The sequence below is a fragment of the Mauremys mutica genome, chromosome 2 (genome assembly GCF_020497125.1).
Source record: "Mauremys mutica isolate MM-2020 ecotype Southern chromosome 2, ASM2049712v1, whole genome shotgun sequence".
Taxonomy (NCBI): Eukaryota; Metazoa; Chordata; order Testudines; family Geoemydidae; genus Mauremys; species Mauremys mutica.
The window spans coordinates 81,426,389-81,442,353 of record NC_059073.1 but is presented as its reverse complement, the minus strand read 5'-3'; the positions used below and the strand labels follow the sequence as shown (position 1 = coordinate 81,442,353).

Genomic DNA, 15,965 nt, shown 5'->3' with positions numbered 1-15,965 from the left:
TTCATTCAGAGATAAACCAAGGAACCCACTAAGTTACTATAGGGCCCATCCAAAAACCCACTGAAGTCTATGGAAGTTTTTTCCCCCGATGACTTCAAATGAGCTTTGGATCAGGACCTAAACGTTCAAGGGCAGCTAGTGAAAGCCATCATCACAAATAGATTGAAAATAAACGAATGTGAATGAACTAAGTAACTTTTAAGACAAGATGAAAAAAAAGTTAGTTTAAACTTCAACAACAAACCTTCATTCCAGCCTTGCAAAGGGACTGAAGTTGCATTATAAGAGCACTGACATTTCACCCCTGAATCCTTTGGTACCTACCCCAGACAGAACCACCCAGGCTCTCCGGAGATCAATGTTTGTTTTCTATGGGGGGGAAGAGATCGGAACCGCGTCCGAGCTGTCCCAGAGCTCCTGGCAAACCCTAGCCCCATGCAGAGCTAGTGGCAGGCATCCGGGCGGAAGGCAGAGACGGGGTAATTTCGCTGCGTGCAGATCCCAGGTTTAGGGAGCCTGGTGGGGAAGAGTCGAGCGCATTTCATGGATAACTGCACAGAGACAAAATCACCTGAGCTGAGAACGTGTCTCTAGCTCCCGCCCCGGACAAACGCAGCGAGCAGCCCCCATACCCGCCTCCCGCTGCAGCGGGCACTTACCGCAAGCCGAGCTGCGCGCCTCCCGGAGCTCATGGGCTCTCCGCCTGCCGGAGCTCAGGTCCCAGCGGAAACTTCCCAGCCTCGCGTAGCCTCCCCGGCTCCCGCTAGTTAGAGCTCCCGGGGCAGCGGAGGCTGGAGCCCCGCCCGTCCGCCGGCCACCCCCGCAGAGCTGATCGAGGCAGGCAGAACAATCCCCCCCTCCCGCCGCCGGCCTAAGGGACAGCCACGCCCAGCTGCAGGGGCTGCCCCGCGCCGCCGGCCCGCCTTCCCCAGCTCCACGTGCGGGGCACTCGCCTGCTTCCCCGCGGTCCTGCCAGAGCCTGCCTCCCAGTGCTCGGTCCTTCATGTACCTACTGACCAACCCCCCACTCCTTAATTACCCCAGAGAGCGCGGGTACTATGGGTTAAAGGGTAGAAAGCTTCCCCCACGTGATCCACACACCAGGTAATTAACAGCGGAAGCCCCTAAGAAGACGCTGTTGCTCTCCCCTTGTTTGGAGCTAGCCGCTTCCCCTGCGTCTGTGTGGTCAGTGTCTCCTGTCTGTTCCCAGGCACCACAAGGTCTGACTTGCAAACACTGCAGTAGAAACGGTTTGCCCTTGCTTTGAGCCTGATACTCGTTAAGAGGGCATAGAGAGATAAGGTGGGTGAGGCTATACCTGTTATTGGACCAGCTTCTAGGGGGTGAGAGACAGGCTTTGGGAGCCACACAGAGCTCTTCTTCAGGTGCAGGAAAGAAACATCCAGCTTCTCAGCTAACTCCAAGGTGGAACAGATTGTTTAGCTTAAGTAGTTAGCACGTATTGTAAGGGACTAGTCCTTCCAGTTTCTCTCACCAGTAGAAGTTGTTTCAATAAGAGATATTACCTAACCCATGTGTAACCCTTCTGCCCATCTGAGTTGGCAGCAACAAGAGCCAGGTTCAGTATCTAGGGGTTCCGTTTCAATAACGCAATGCAAAACTGGCTTGAGCCCCCACCCAGTGACCTGGGACAATTACATACCCACCCCGGGGCACCTCTCAGAGGCAATACTTCCCCTCTCGCAAGCATGGAGTCCGAGTGTAGCAAAATCCTTTTAATAAAGGAAGGAAACAATGCGGCATTATGTTGGGGAACCATCACAAACAGGATTCTTAACACAAACCATGAGCAAAAAACCCACCCCCAAGTAAGTTTGGCAGTATCCTTTTCCCCTCAGAGTCTTAAGTCTAACACCCCAAAAGTCCAACACCCCAAAAGGCTCTGTCCCTGGGTCAGTGCAGCCTCAGAGACCAAAAGTTTATCTGCAGAGTTTTACACACACACATCCCTACCGCCTGGGTGGAAATGGGGGAGAAGGAGTGCACGGGATGTTAAGGGACACCTTACATGGTTCGAGGCCGACTGCTCCGCCTCTCCATGGGGTTCTGCTGCAGCTTTCACCACGAGCCACTCCATTCCACCAGCCATCCCATGAATGGCTCCAGCATCCCAGGAACTGCTCCGCTCAGCTTCACTGCACTCGCCATCCCATGGGCTGCTCCAATCATCCCACAAACTGCTCCGCTCTGCCAGCCACTTAGCAATATATCTTCAGGCTCCCCCACTAGTTAACACAGCATTCAGTGATCTCAGCTCTTAGTAATTTTAACTCTTTAGTGATTTCAGCTTGTAGCAGGGGAGCCTCAGTGCTGGTGCACCACTGGCCCAAAGTGAATTCAGCACAGCAGCCTGTAACTAGACTCTTAATAGAATCAAAATCAGCTCTGCTATTCAACAATGGGGAGAGAAGGAGGTGCAGTGAGTATTTCAGGACCCATACCATCAGGTACAAATACCTGTCCCCATCCTCACTCATAGACTTTAAGGTCAGAAGGGACCATTATGATCATCTAGTCTGACCTTCTGCACAATACAGGCCACAGAAACCCACCCACTCCTGTAACAAACCCCTAACCTATGTCTGAGTTATTGAACTCCTCAAGTTGTGGCTCAATTCACTGGGTTTTGGAACCCATGTCCCTTGTGCTACTTAGTTGATGGTGAGTCCCTCTCATAAAACAGTTCCTTGATTCACATAATCAGGGTAACACCACTTTATTCTTCCTGCCCCAATAACAGAGAAATGGGGGATCCCACAGCAGCCAAAGTGACCATTTGGGCGGCTGTGGGCTCACGCTAGGCAGGATGGGTGTGCCTATGCAAACAAGACCAGCCCCTGAAGTTCTTTTCCACAACTCACAACCAGATGTCAGGGTAGAGCTCATCTTGACTCTGCTTATACATGTTTTTCTAATCTTCTGTACAACTACACTACATACAAAACTGGAGCGGAGACATTTGTATTGGTCTGAAGTTTAAAAATAAACCTTTCAGTATAAAATCTAAACTGAAGGCCAGTTTGACCTAACAGGGACCAGCGCAGGGTTATATTCCAACAAGCCAGTCCACAAAGTCAGTCCTATGAAGCCCCATTTGACTCAATCAGGTTCTCTGCTAACCAGAACCCTCCCTTGGGTACAGCAAATCGGGGCAACCACTCCAGGTCCCATGCTTTGGGGGACCCTGCGGGCCAGCATGGTCAGTCCCGGAAGTGAAGGATTTGGCACTTCTGCCCCAGATCCCACACCCCCGCACTGCATGAGAATCAGCTTGTAAAAAAACCACACACCTAAGGTTGGTAAATGAGAATGATAAGGGTAGCAGGACAAGTTTGTTTGCAAAAGCCATATAGTTCTTTATTTAAATGGTGTCTCTGCCAACATCCTACATGTTTTGTTTGCACAAACCTAGGTTGACTCCCCAGCAATATCAAACCAGTGTGTATGAGTCCAGATAAAGGTTGTGGCACATACAGTAAGCATCTAGGGCCTGTAATAGGAGTAACACTGGTATTGCTGGTTAAAGACTGGAGTAGCAGGTAATAGAATTCAGTGCAAAAGGCTTTTAGGGATTATAATCCACAGTAAATACCTTAATTAACACTAATATAGCATTTTACATGTTCAAAATGCTTTGCAAATATTATCTAACATTCTCAAAATAGCCCTGAGATGCAGGCAAGTAGTATTATCCCATTTAACAGATGAGGAAATTGAGGCAAAATGACAATTTTCTTAAAACCATACAGTGAACTATTGTTAGAGCCAGAATCAGCACTCAATAGGTCAAAATGCCCAGACCTGTGCCCCAAACACTAGTCTTCACCTCTCTCCCCTTTAAGCATTTTACTGAAGTATAGGGCTTAAATTCTTAGAGTATTTCCCAGAACCCCCCACAGCCTCCTCCCCCAATATACTGTAAGAACTTCAGGGGGGGTTGAAAATATTTACGCAACTCTGCTCCAGATAGCTCCAACTGAATTTAAAATGCTCCTAGAATTACTCCAGCATTTAATTTGCTAACTACTCACTGACACTCAGTCCCATCACTCACTTATAGGCATAACCCCTTCATAGAGTAACAGTAATCTGTCCTTTCATTGTTTGCCCTGTTTAGCTACAGATGGTGTCCCAGGATCATTTTAACACCAATCTTGGAGTGAAACAACTGTTGAACATCACAAAGCAACTCCAGACAACCAAATGTAATTTTTTGCAATTGAAGTTTCCAAAGCGATTTAGCTAGGGAGAACACGCTAACATTCTAAACAAGCATTCTAAATGAGAATTTAGCCAGGACTCCAGAGATAATACCAATTTAATATAAAAAGAATCATGGGACATTAAATGGCCACAGCATTTTTATGTTTTGTACACACATGTTCCTTGGGTATTTCCCATACAAGAACTAACGTGCTGATTCTGCTTAGCTGGTGTTGTGTGAGCAGACAATGGCAGAAGATGGTGGTATAGCCTCTCAACTTCCAGTCCTCCTTTTACCTCAGGGATTTCTTTAGTTTTAGTTCACAATGGAGGCTACCAGCTCACAGAAGACCTAGGCGGTTTCTTGACTCTGCCGCAATGAAGTCTCGCCTGTTTCTTAAAGCCAACAATGGAACCAACATTTTTTCTGGTGGTGTTATAAAAAGTCTTCCATGCTGCCAGATTTATTCCTTATCGCCATTGTGACATTACCCAGAATACACTCTGGGCTGATGAACAGCTCAGTTCTCCAACCTGGATTGCCTTTTACACTACTTTGCTGTGAGAACTACCATTCACTGTCTGCTCACACACAGCCTCCAGCTGTGACCCCCAAGGAGATTACCAAGATCCCTGGGGCTCTGTCTGCTGACAACTAAGGGGTGAGGTAGGGAGGGAGAGCCAAGGCAAACTCAGAGTCTGCCCGGCAACCAAATAGGGAGTGAGATGCCCCTCCCAGGGCGTTCAGGAAAGTGGAGAAGCTATTTTGGAGTCAGTCTGGAGCCAGTCAGGGCAAGGGCAGGGCTGGCTGTGTGGGGAGCTGGTGAGTCCTAGGCCTGCATGCAGGCCTTGAGAACTGGCCTCTGCGGACATGAAAGCAAGATCCCTCAGCTGGGCTTTTCCTTCTCCACTGATAATTCCCAATTTGTAGAGTTTTGCTGGGAAACTTCCCCAGCCAGGCTAAGTTAGCCCTCCAGCTCCCTAGGTGAGACCAGTCACCACATGGTCAGCTCTGCTCTGTTTGTTAGTTCAGGGCTGCTGTGTGTGTCTGGATGCTGGGCTAGGAGACTACAGTTTGGATCTTAGTACAGTTGTGTAACCTGCACCCCTCTGTGGTGAGGGGAAATCCTGGGACCAAAACAGCCTGATTCCCGCTTGAAGAAGATCCCTGCCAGCAGACATCAGCCCCTCTGCAGTGACTGAGGAGTCCAGAGGATAATTCATGGAGTTTGTGAGTGCACCATCTTTTAGTCAGGGAATTTGTTTTGGGGACCCACTGCTCCCTGAACTGTATCCTCGAGCCAGAGAGTAAGGGTATGGGGATTTTACAACCTGCTGCATATTAAACCTATGGAGGGATTTACCACCTTCTCCCACTTGTGAGTCCATTGGGCTGTAACCTAGTCAGCAACACTGCTAAACCACTGCAGAGAAGAATTTTGTGGCATAGGTCATCAAGGGCCCCAACAAAGTTCATGTACCAATGGGACACTAATCTTACATTTGCTACATCAAGTGACATAACTGGGGAAAGTCACAGGTATTAGCAGCGTGGGCACCGGTGAACCTAACAACAGTGTTTTACCCTGTTATGTTATATTTGTCTCCTGTTTAATATAGTTATTGTGTTGAATATATTGCATGCGTTTGTGTTATTTCTTGGAAGTCTCCAACTATCTGGCAAATACGTGGGAGACAACTTTCATAACTCAAAATTAACTATTTTCTTGCCAGCATGGTGCAATCTTTGAGATAGCATCTAAATCAGAGGTAGGCAACCTATGGCACGTGTGCCAAAGGCAGCACGCAAACTGATTTTTAGTGGCACTCACACTGCCCGGGTCCTGACCACCGGTCCGGGGGGCTCTGCATTTTAATTTAATTTTAAATGAAGCTTATTAAACATTTTAAAAACCTTATTTACTTTATATACAAGAATAGTTTAGTTGTATATTATAGACTTATAGAAAGACCTTCTAAAAATGTTAAAATGTATTACTGGCACACGAAACCTTAAATTAGGGTGAATAATGAAGACTCAGCTTACCACTTCTGAAATGTTGCCGACCTGTGGTCTAAATCATTAAAAGAAAATATCACTTTTTGAAAGTAGTAGTGACCCAGTTGCTGGATAGCAATGTATAGAGCTAATGGTTTGCCATGGCAAACAATATGAAATCATGGTCTGGTCACAGAAGAAAGGCAAAAAAGCCACAAATGTAGTGAAACCTGCCAAAATTACAGATCAAATTATTTAATATGAAAATAGCAATTGTTTTGCAATAAAAACCAGCTAAAACCTATTTAAAACTGCTGTTCGAGTAGACTGCCAGATCAGCCCCACAGCAGCAGAAGTGAGGAAGGTGCGGCTTCCTGCTAGTGCAGGAAGAAAGCCATAGCTCCTGCTACTTAGCATCAGCTATGTAAGCTCTGGCTCACTCCCCTTCCCCCAAATCTCAGAAGTCACAGGAGCTGAGACTTGCTGTAGCAAAGCACTAACCTTAATTGAGCCTGCCGTATAGCCCTGGTTTTAATTTAGCAGTTCTCAAAGTTTTCAGCAAAGCAGGTTCAGATATTCCCTAACACAACCATCTACATATATATAAAAACCCAAAGGTGTCATACATTTAAAAAAAAACATTTTTAGAAAACTTGAAATATTTGACTTAAGTAGCAACCATGATTGGAAAATGTGTCTGTAGGGCCTGATACTTTTCCAGGGGAGTTTACTCCAGAAAATTACCAGGATAAGTCACATGGATGCAAGTTGAGTTTTACCCAATGTGGACGCTGCACTGGTGCACATGCACCAGCATAGCTACATTAATAGTGTTGATTTCCCCCATCCAAGATAGACAAGCCCTGAGTGAGGAAACGTGAATTTGGTGGTGTACTCTGCTTCAAGACTTACACTGTAAATCAAAGTTTTATTTATTTTTTAAAGATTCCTTGAGTGTTAGGCTTTCAGCTAGTCTAAGTAGAATAGAAATCTATTTATGTTTTCTTTTGTTGTTTGCTGGTGGTTAATAAGTGTGCACAAAAAGTAAGTTCCACAAGAATCACCTTTTCAGAGATATTGCATAATAAAATAGACCAAGTGAAATACCTCTTCCTTTCTCAGTCAATAGCCTTAAATTTGACTCTATCAAGCAATACTATAGCAGTAGGGACATCCAGCTCAATAGCACTTCAGCCTAAAAAATATTCACCCATTAATTCACATATTGAAGGGGCCATCAAAACCTCTCAGCAAGAACTGCTGTTGTCTACTTATTCAAAGATATCTATTGATTCAAATGAGATTTGTTCTTTTCAGTTGAGAAAGCTTCATATTTAAAATGCCTGAAAGCTTTCCGATCAAATAGTTGTGTGGATAGACTAATCTAATGGGCTCCAGTTCTTTAGGTTGATATGTCTACTGCCCTACAGTTCTAGAAGGCTCTTCTTCAGAGGTGAGATAGCTACTGCCCTGCCTTCAGCAACAGGGATGGAAACAGTCCCAGCTGGATTGTGGCTAGAGACCTAAATTATGCTCAGAATATGGTATTCTGAAGCAGGGAATGCCCCATTGTTTTAGTAGACGGGAGGGAGTCCTCTCCAAAAAAACCCAGCAGCTTCACCAGGGCTCCTCTTTTCTCCTTAAAAGTGAGGTTTTAAGACCTCTACCTCAGCCTCCAAAAAACTTTTAAGTTAAGAATTGGATTCCTTATCTAGGATAAGGAGGCTTTCTTTTGAAAGAAGGCCTGGGTCGACCAGAATCATCCTAAGGTTGCCAATACCCTTTGTCTTCATTTGCAAAACTAGATAGAAGTTTAATTGAAAACCAGGGCTCATTCATTTCCCCCAGGAAGCTCAAAATAAGGACTGATTTCCTAGTGCTTTTGAATTTCATTGTAAGAGCTGGGCCCCACTAGAATTCTCTAGTTTGTGTTCCGGGAAAAGGAAATGCTTATCTTTGTTTTCCAAAAAACACCTCCCAAAAATACCATAATCTTAGCTTTCTGTAATGTCCTTAGAAGGACTAGTGTGTAGTTTTAGTGCACATTGCAAAGAATCGGAGACAGTTTTTTCAGTGTTTCATCTACCAGTGCTGTTAGTGATCCCACAGAGTTAAACACATTAACTTCTAAAATATTTGGATTAAATACTGTAAAAAGCATTCTTAAAAACCTCAGCAGAAACATTCTTCATGCGTGCCTTTCCATTTTGATTGAAGGAATTTTTTAACAGATCATCTCCACCATAGATGTGGACTCTGCATTTCTCAGCTACAACTGACGGCACTAATGCATTACGCAGATAAAAAAAGTTTTATCTTTTACACAAGTACTAAAGGCAGAGAAGTAAAACCTGTATATGCCCGTTAGTCATTACATGTCCCCTGTATGCCCACATAGTAGCATGTCCTCACCTTGCAGCACCTCCTTATCTCTGGTCACAACACTGCACAGGGTCCTTTTCTCCCTTAGACCTACAGTGGCCTCTCCAACTGCCTCTTCTCCTGACTTGCCTTCTGGCTGTTATAAATCTAAACATCTTCTGGGTAACACAAAGTCCAAACAAAAGTTTTCAACTACGGGCCCTTCTGCCCCCTCAGGCTTCACTATAATTCCGTTGTTGACTTTACCTCTGGCCTTTCCCTGCAGAAGAATGACCTGTTCCTGTAGCAGTCTTCCTCCATTATTACCTCACTGTTAAACCCTATCCTGGTGCTTATCCCCACCAGAAAGACCTATGTCCTCTATAATCTCTCGCCTATGGAGCTCCCTCCATCTCCTTATAAGACGGCTAGGAAGCAATTAGTTACTCACCCTCCCTCCCCATGTGTAGAGCATGACTACTTGGGATTCTCTCTCTTGCCTTACAGGTGATGGGGGTTAAGCCCCATCACAGCCAGACACACCAAATTCTCTCACTCCAGCAGCACTCTAGATAGTAAGTTAAGTTCTATTCTGATTCTATACCTGTTGACAAGGTGACTTTATAGATGGTTGGGGGGGAAGGGACAATGTGATATGTGGAGCAGTGTGTGCCTATAAAGTGACTTTCAATCTGTTGAATGAAGACACTGCATCATTAAATATGTAATTCCCACATTAGGATTCCACTGCCATCTGAATGCCCTAAATACTGGGAATAAAAGCAGGGCAGAAATATGAAGGCATGACAGTCCAGCAGCTGCCCTGAAGTCACACATAAAATTCGAAATTCCACTGAAGAAGACCGAATGCAATGAAAGATTATATTGTTTGGTTATCCACACAGGATCATTTTACATGGTGAATGTTTACATTGCTTACTAGAAATGATAACATTTTGAACCCACTCAAAGAACTTAGCTTCAAAAGTCTAATTCAAACCTAGGATGTTTTTGGGTTTGCATACACTATGGGGTTGGTGGAGGGAAGAGTAGTACAAGTAGGGTTGCCAAGCCTCCAGGAATTGTCCAGGAGCCTCCAGGAAATAAAGATTAATTTTTAATTAAAGGTTATGTCATGTGATGAAACCTCCAGGAATATGTCCAACCAAAATCGGTAAACTAAGTAGAGAGGGAAATTCCAGTGCAAAAACAGAGACTAGGTAAAATGAAAAAACTAGACTGTGTAAAGGAGCAGAGACAGGAAGAGAGAATTGCTAATGAAAATATAAATACAGTGGGCCTGATTCACAATTGCCTGGTCCTTTGTTTAGTGTAGTCATTTCCATGTGGCAAAGTGGTGTATAACTCTATCATTCTACACTTCACACTGGGGTAAGTGACTTCACAAGGTGCAGTGAAGAATCAAAGTATGTGTGCCTTATATAGGACATGTGTTTGTGCTAGACTAAGTTTGGAAGGTTTTTTAATTTTGTTTTTGTTTTTTTTATGCTACCTATAATTCACAGTACAGGCTTCCCTTTCGCTAGAAGTTGAACAAAAATTTTGAATCACCCTGGAGGGTGCAAAACCAAGAGAGAACTTTAACAACTGATTTCTGCCAACTTCCTAGACTCTCTCACAGCTGGATTTCAGACCAGGATATAGCACTGAGACAGCACCAATTGCTCTAGTGAATCACCTTCTAGACTAGATACATTAGCAAAGTCATTAGATCTGTCAACAGGGTTTGACAGAGTTCAGAGATGACACCTAACTGTTGATAGTAGGGGGGACACAACTTCAAGGTTCAGCCACCCCCCCAAACAACTTGAATCATGCCCCCGACCCTGGCAGCCCCTATCTTAGCTTCAGTCTCCCCTTTCGGAAAGCAGCAGCCCCTCACTGGAGTGCCCTGTTGTTGCTCCTGCCTCTCGCAGCTCAGCTCGCCCAGCTTCCGAGGTCAGTTGACTGGCTCAGTTCTGCCAGCTGCTGTGCAGGGACTGGGCCTGGCAGCACCATGTGACCAAGCGGGGCCGACTCTGAGTCAACAGGAAAGCCACATGCAGGAGTGGGGCAGCCCCGCCCTGAGCCCCTGGAGGGTGGGTAGTTTCCAGCCAGGGCTTCCAAGGTCACCCCCACTTGGGGGATCCTGCACATTAGCCATGCCGTGGCCCTGGTTAAATCCCTCCACCCTCCTCTGTGCAAGACCCAAACAAACACTGGGGCAGGCAGCTGGCCCCACAAGCCAGCAGTGACCCCCTGGAAGGCCCAGCTCTGCAATCCTTGGGCAGGTGCGGAATTTTCCTCCCACATGTGGCCCGTTGGCCTGGCTGGAGGGTCGCTGTGGGTCAGCACCAGCGTGAGCCAGGCCTGCAAAGGGGGAGGACAAATGGGGCGCAGCTTGCTATTGCTGGTGTCTGTTTTGAAATATGGTGCATTCATGTATTTTAAACCCACTCCCCACAAAAATATATATGTAAACCCTGGGAGAAACCTGGGGGAGGGCAGCACGTGACCCTCTGTGCCCCCATCCCCACCCTCACCTCTGACAAAGTTGGCCATGATGTGTTTCTGATTTGCCTGAGATCTGACAGGGACAGACAGAATTGCACCCTATTGTCTCAGACAGACCTCAGAGAGTGTTGTGTACAATTCCATATTGGCTCAGTCCTGTGCACGTCCTGATATATTCAAAATTCCTACAAGAGATTGTGAGACAAAAGGCACTTAAGTGCCAGGAGCATGCATTGATACTGGACTCCATATCTCCTTCATAGCAAACACAGCCATCATTACAAGCTAGCTTTCCCAGTGCTACAACAAAATATTCTAAGCACTTGCTTATCTACACTTACCGGGGGATCGAAGAGCAGTGATCAATGCATCGGTGGTTGATTTAGCGGATCTAATGAAGACCTGCTAAATCGACCTCAGATTGCTCTCCCGCCAACTCCTATACTCCACCAGATTGAGAAGAGTAAGGATAGTTAACGGGAGAGTGTCTCCCATCGACATCACGTAGTGTGGACTCCGCGGTAAGTAGATCTAAGCTACGTCAATTTGAGTTATGCTATTCACATAACTCAAATTGCATAGCTTAGATCGAATTTCCCCTGAAGTGTAGACAAGACCTAAGTCTGGGCAAGACAGAGATGATGCTGGTGGCAAAGAGGAGAAGATTTTGAAGAGCTGGCCCACTGATGGGGCAGTTCAGTCTTCAGCTCCATGTAGAGACAGTGCTGGCTGCCAGAAACATTTTCTACCATTTTCAGCTCTGTCCCTTTCTGTCAAATGCAAACCTGGCTATGTATTTCTTGCAGCATCAACTGTTGGAGCATGATGTACCAGGAGCTGAAAGTGAATGCCATGAAGCAGCTCTAGTTGATATGTGCAGCAGCTTGCTTTCAGAGCAGCAAAGAGTGATTAAAGAAACATCACCCCCTGCTCTGATGCTGCAGTGGTTCTCCGTCCATTAATGGATCCAATGTAAGGCCCCAGCCTTCAAAGGCTTCAGTGGCCTGGAGGCCAGCTATCTCAAACACCATCTTCCTTTCCAGGACCTACCACAACAGCTGCATTCATCAGAGGTGCTGGAACTGTGTGAGCCCCCTTGTATTGTAGGTTTTCTTGGCAGCAGACCCATGACTAATGAACTCCCCCTCTGCCAGACAGTATAATGATTCTGCATTGCTCCATCTTCAGAATAAATAAAACACCTGACCCATAGCTTTCCTCCCCCCCAATAACTATCCATAGACAAAACATAACATTTACCAATCACACCCTCACAATGCTACACGAAGAAAGGGAGGAAAATGCAATCTGACCCCAGTTCACGAAAGCACTTAAGAATGTGCCTCACTCCATCCTTATCCAGGAAATCATGTGCTTACAGACAGTGTTTTATTTAAGCATGTGCGCTCATTTTATTTGAATGTGTTTAATTTATTTTAGAGCTCATATACCACTGACTGTGATGGGCACCGTAATACAATCCAGATAATCTGAAGAGGGGATGGTGGGGAGAAAGATTCACCTACTCAAGCTAGTTTTGTAAACCCTAAACTCAGTTTGGGAGTTTCACCAAACCTTGGACACAACAAGGCTTTACCGTCTCTGTTGCTTTGTAATATTCAGATAAATCCCTTATTTACAAAAGCAGCTAAGGAGTAAAGGAAAATGTATTTTTACTTAATACTTTTCCTGGTTTTGTGAATACAATACTAGTTGCTTAAAAGCTAAACGTTCAGCTAAACATTGGAAAAGCTTTACAATCATTGGAGCAAACACTGACACTTATTTTGAGATAAATTTACATTTTTAACATAAATATTATTCCTTGAAGTGGAATCAAAATGCACATCCTATAATGTAGCAATGACTATAGATTTGTAACTTAAACATCACTGTGGGCCCAGGTTAACCATGAATGTCCTCAACAGAAGCTTTGGGCACTATAGACTCCCCATTACTGGACACTTTCTACTGCAATTTTCTCAGATGTAGTCAAAATACAATGGTCAAGTTTTGTAGGCAAACACTTTTGCAGTTTTACAAATACATTCTGTGTTTTGTTTGTTTGTTTGTGGGTTTTTGTTTTCTGTTTTGATTTCCAGGTCATCTGTAAAGAGTAGCATTGATGAAATCCTCTTTAAACTTCAAACAGTGGATTAAAGTAACAGGGTTGTTTTATTGATGTCTCTTATTCTTTTTCACTGACATCAGATTTTGCATTATATACATTCCTGACACCAGTTTCTTATCATTTTCTGCTCATGTCAGTGCAGTAAGACTGTGGAGCTTTGTTTTCAATAAGCTCTTTTAGGCTTTGATGTGAAGAGATTCTTTAAATATTGTGTTTAAAAGCAAACAAACAGTTATATACATTTTCAGGCTCCCCAGTTCATAAAATATCAAGTATGCTGCAAAATACACACATAAATCATTATTAGTGAGTGTCATTTGCAACCTGCTCTCAAACATCAATTCTTAGCTCTTTCACAGACTTTCTCTCTGATCTTGAGCAAGTCACTTAGCCTCTTTATGCCTCTATTCCCCCTCATGTGAAATGGGAATAGTACTTCTCTACCTCACAGGTGTTGTGAATATAAATACATTAAAAATGCGAGGAACTCAAACAAAAGTGAGGGGGCCTCATAAAAGGACCAAAGATAGAAACCGTTCACACAGTACATAGAATCCAAATTCATCCCCTTCCTGGAATTTGATTTTAACACAGAAATTCATACTAACACGACATTAAGCTCAGCTCAGCTCAACCCATCTTCTCACCCTTGGCTGCTCCAGGGGTTTCTATGTCATAAATGTTCAGCCCATACTGTAGGTCATCCTTCTATAGACTACCATTTCCACTTTCCTTCTTTCCAGATGGGTCACTAGCCACCTGTCTCAACGAAACAGCAGAATCTGCTTAGTATCCCCCCCAAGCAACAGCAAAACCTGCTAACGAGGGCATTTCAGGCAAACACTGTCAGCCTGTTAACAATAACCAGCAGCCAATTCAACTTGCAGGAAAAATGATGTTTAAATTGTTTAGTACTATTCTTTTATTAAATGTACATATGTGATTATGCGGTTCTGGCGGGACATAACTGAGAGTGCCAATTCAGGACCAATCGCTTAAACAGGGCAGTTACAGCCCAAGGCTGAGGTTTTTCCACCTCTAAGGCAAATCAAACCAGCCAGACTAAGAGGACTTTGGATTCACCCCACTGGCTAACCACAAGTCACACAAGGAATTCCCTTAGACACTCCAGTTTCCCAGTATCACCACCAGACCCACTCGTCCTAGGGGTGAATGGTTATGAAAACCAAGACCCCAATAAAAGAAAAAGGTTCTCTCAATCCCAAAGAATCAAGCCCCAGACCCAGGTCAATATACGCATCAGATCTTACCCACAAATCACGCAGTTGCCAATCCTTTAGAATCTAAAATCTAAAGGTTTATTCGTAAAAGGAAAAAGATATAGACGAGAGCTAGAATTGGTTAAATGGAATCAATTACATACAGTAATGGCAAAGTTCTTAGTTCAGGCTTGTACCAGTGATGGAGTAAACTACAGGTTTAAATCAAGTCTCTGGAGTACATCCACAGCTGAGATGGGTCAGTCAGTCCTTTGTTCAGAGCTTCAGTCTGTAGCAAAGTTCCTCCAGAGGTAAGAAGCAGGATTGAAGACAAGATGGAGATGAGGCATCAGCCTTTTAGAGGTTTTTCCAGGTGCAAGAACACTTCTTTGTTCTTTCTGTGGAAAATTACAGCAAAATGGAGTCTGGAGTCACATGGGCCAGTCCCTGCATACTTTGCTGAGTTACAAGGCATATCTGCCTTCTCTCAATGGGTCAGTTGTGTAGCTGATGGTCCTTAATGGGCCATCAAGCAGGCTAGGCAGAGCTAACACCAACTTGTCTGGGATGTTACCCAGAAGCACAGCACAAATTTGAAATACAGACAGTATAGAGCCAATATTCATAACTTCAACTACAAAATGATTCATACATATAGACAGCATAATCATAACCAGCAACCCATAACCTGGTCTTAGACACCTTATATGAAGTCCTTTACATAAGATTTGGTGCCACTACAGGACCTTGGTTGCAACCATGTTCTATATGGTCCCAGATTATATCAATAATGTCACAACATAACTAAACAGTGTTTAGTAAACAGGAGTAATGTTGTTTGTCTTAAACAGATTTTGGGGGGGACACCAGCTTTCCTCAGTTCCTGGGAAATTACTTTTCACCCTTTAAAATGGTACATATAGCACAGGCAGCTATTAATGCTTTGCATTTGTAAGTAATGTAGCCCTCTTGTGGCTGAGGTCACAGAAAAGGGATTACAGATCTACTACTAGCAGCAGACAAGGCTTCTTCAGCTGCAGCAGATGTTTGTGTTTAGGAGCTGATGGTGGATCAGGTTTTCGGTCCCAGCCCTGCAAATTGTATGTGAAATTTGCCTCATATAATAATTTTGTCTTGTATACAACACCTGCATTAATTACATCACATGCCCTGGGAGTTGCCAGATCCCCGAGACAAGAGTGTTAGGATGACTTTGTAACATCAACAGAGATTTCAAAGCAATCAAAGAGGGCCAAATATATTCCAAGTGCTACTAATAATGGTGGGCTTCAGATATTCCTGGATGTGACAGCTGACTGATTTCTTCACCAAATAGTCACCGAACAAACAAAAAGTGATGCCATTTTAGATTTAGTATTTGTAAGTAGCAAGAACATCAGAAGAACTGGTTAGAGAACAATCTTGGCTCAAGTGATCATGAGTTAATTCAGCTTAAACCAAATGGAAGGATAAACAAAACAAAACAAACAAAAAAAATAGATCCACAAGAGGGTCC

General features: G+C 44.3%; 1 protein-coding gene across 1 annotated transcript in view; it reads right to left on the bottom strand.

The window, feature by feature from the left end:
* The window catches only part of CHST9 (carbohydrate sulfotransferase 9), a 130,720-nt gene extending 129,770 nt beyond the window's left edge, over positions 1-950 (bottom strand). The window contains exon 1 of the mRNA XM_045003286.1: positions 660-950. The gene's annotated coding sequence lies outside the window, so the exon portion shown is untranslated. The remainder of the gene's footprint in view (positions 1-659) is intronic.
* Positions 951-15,965: the final 15,015 nt, after the last annotated feature.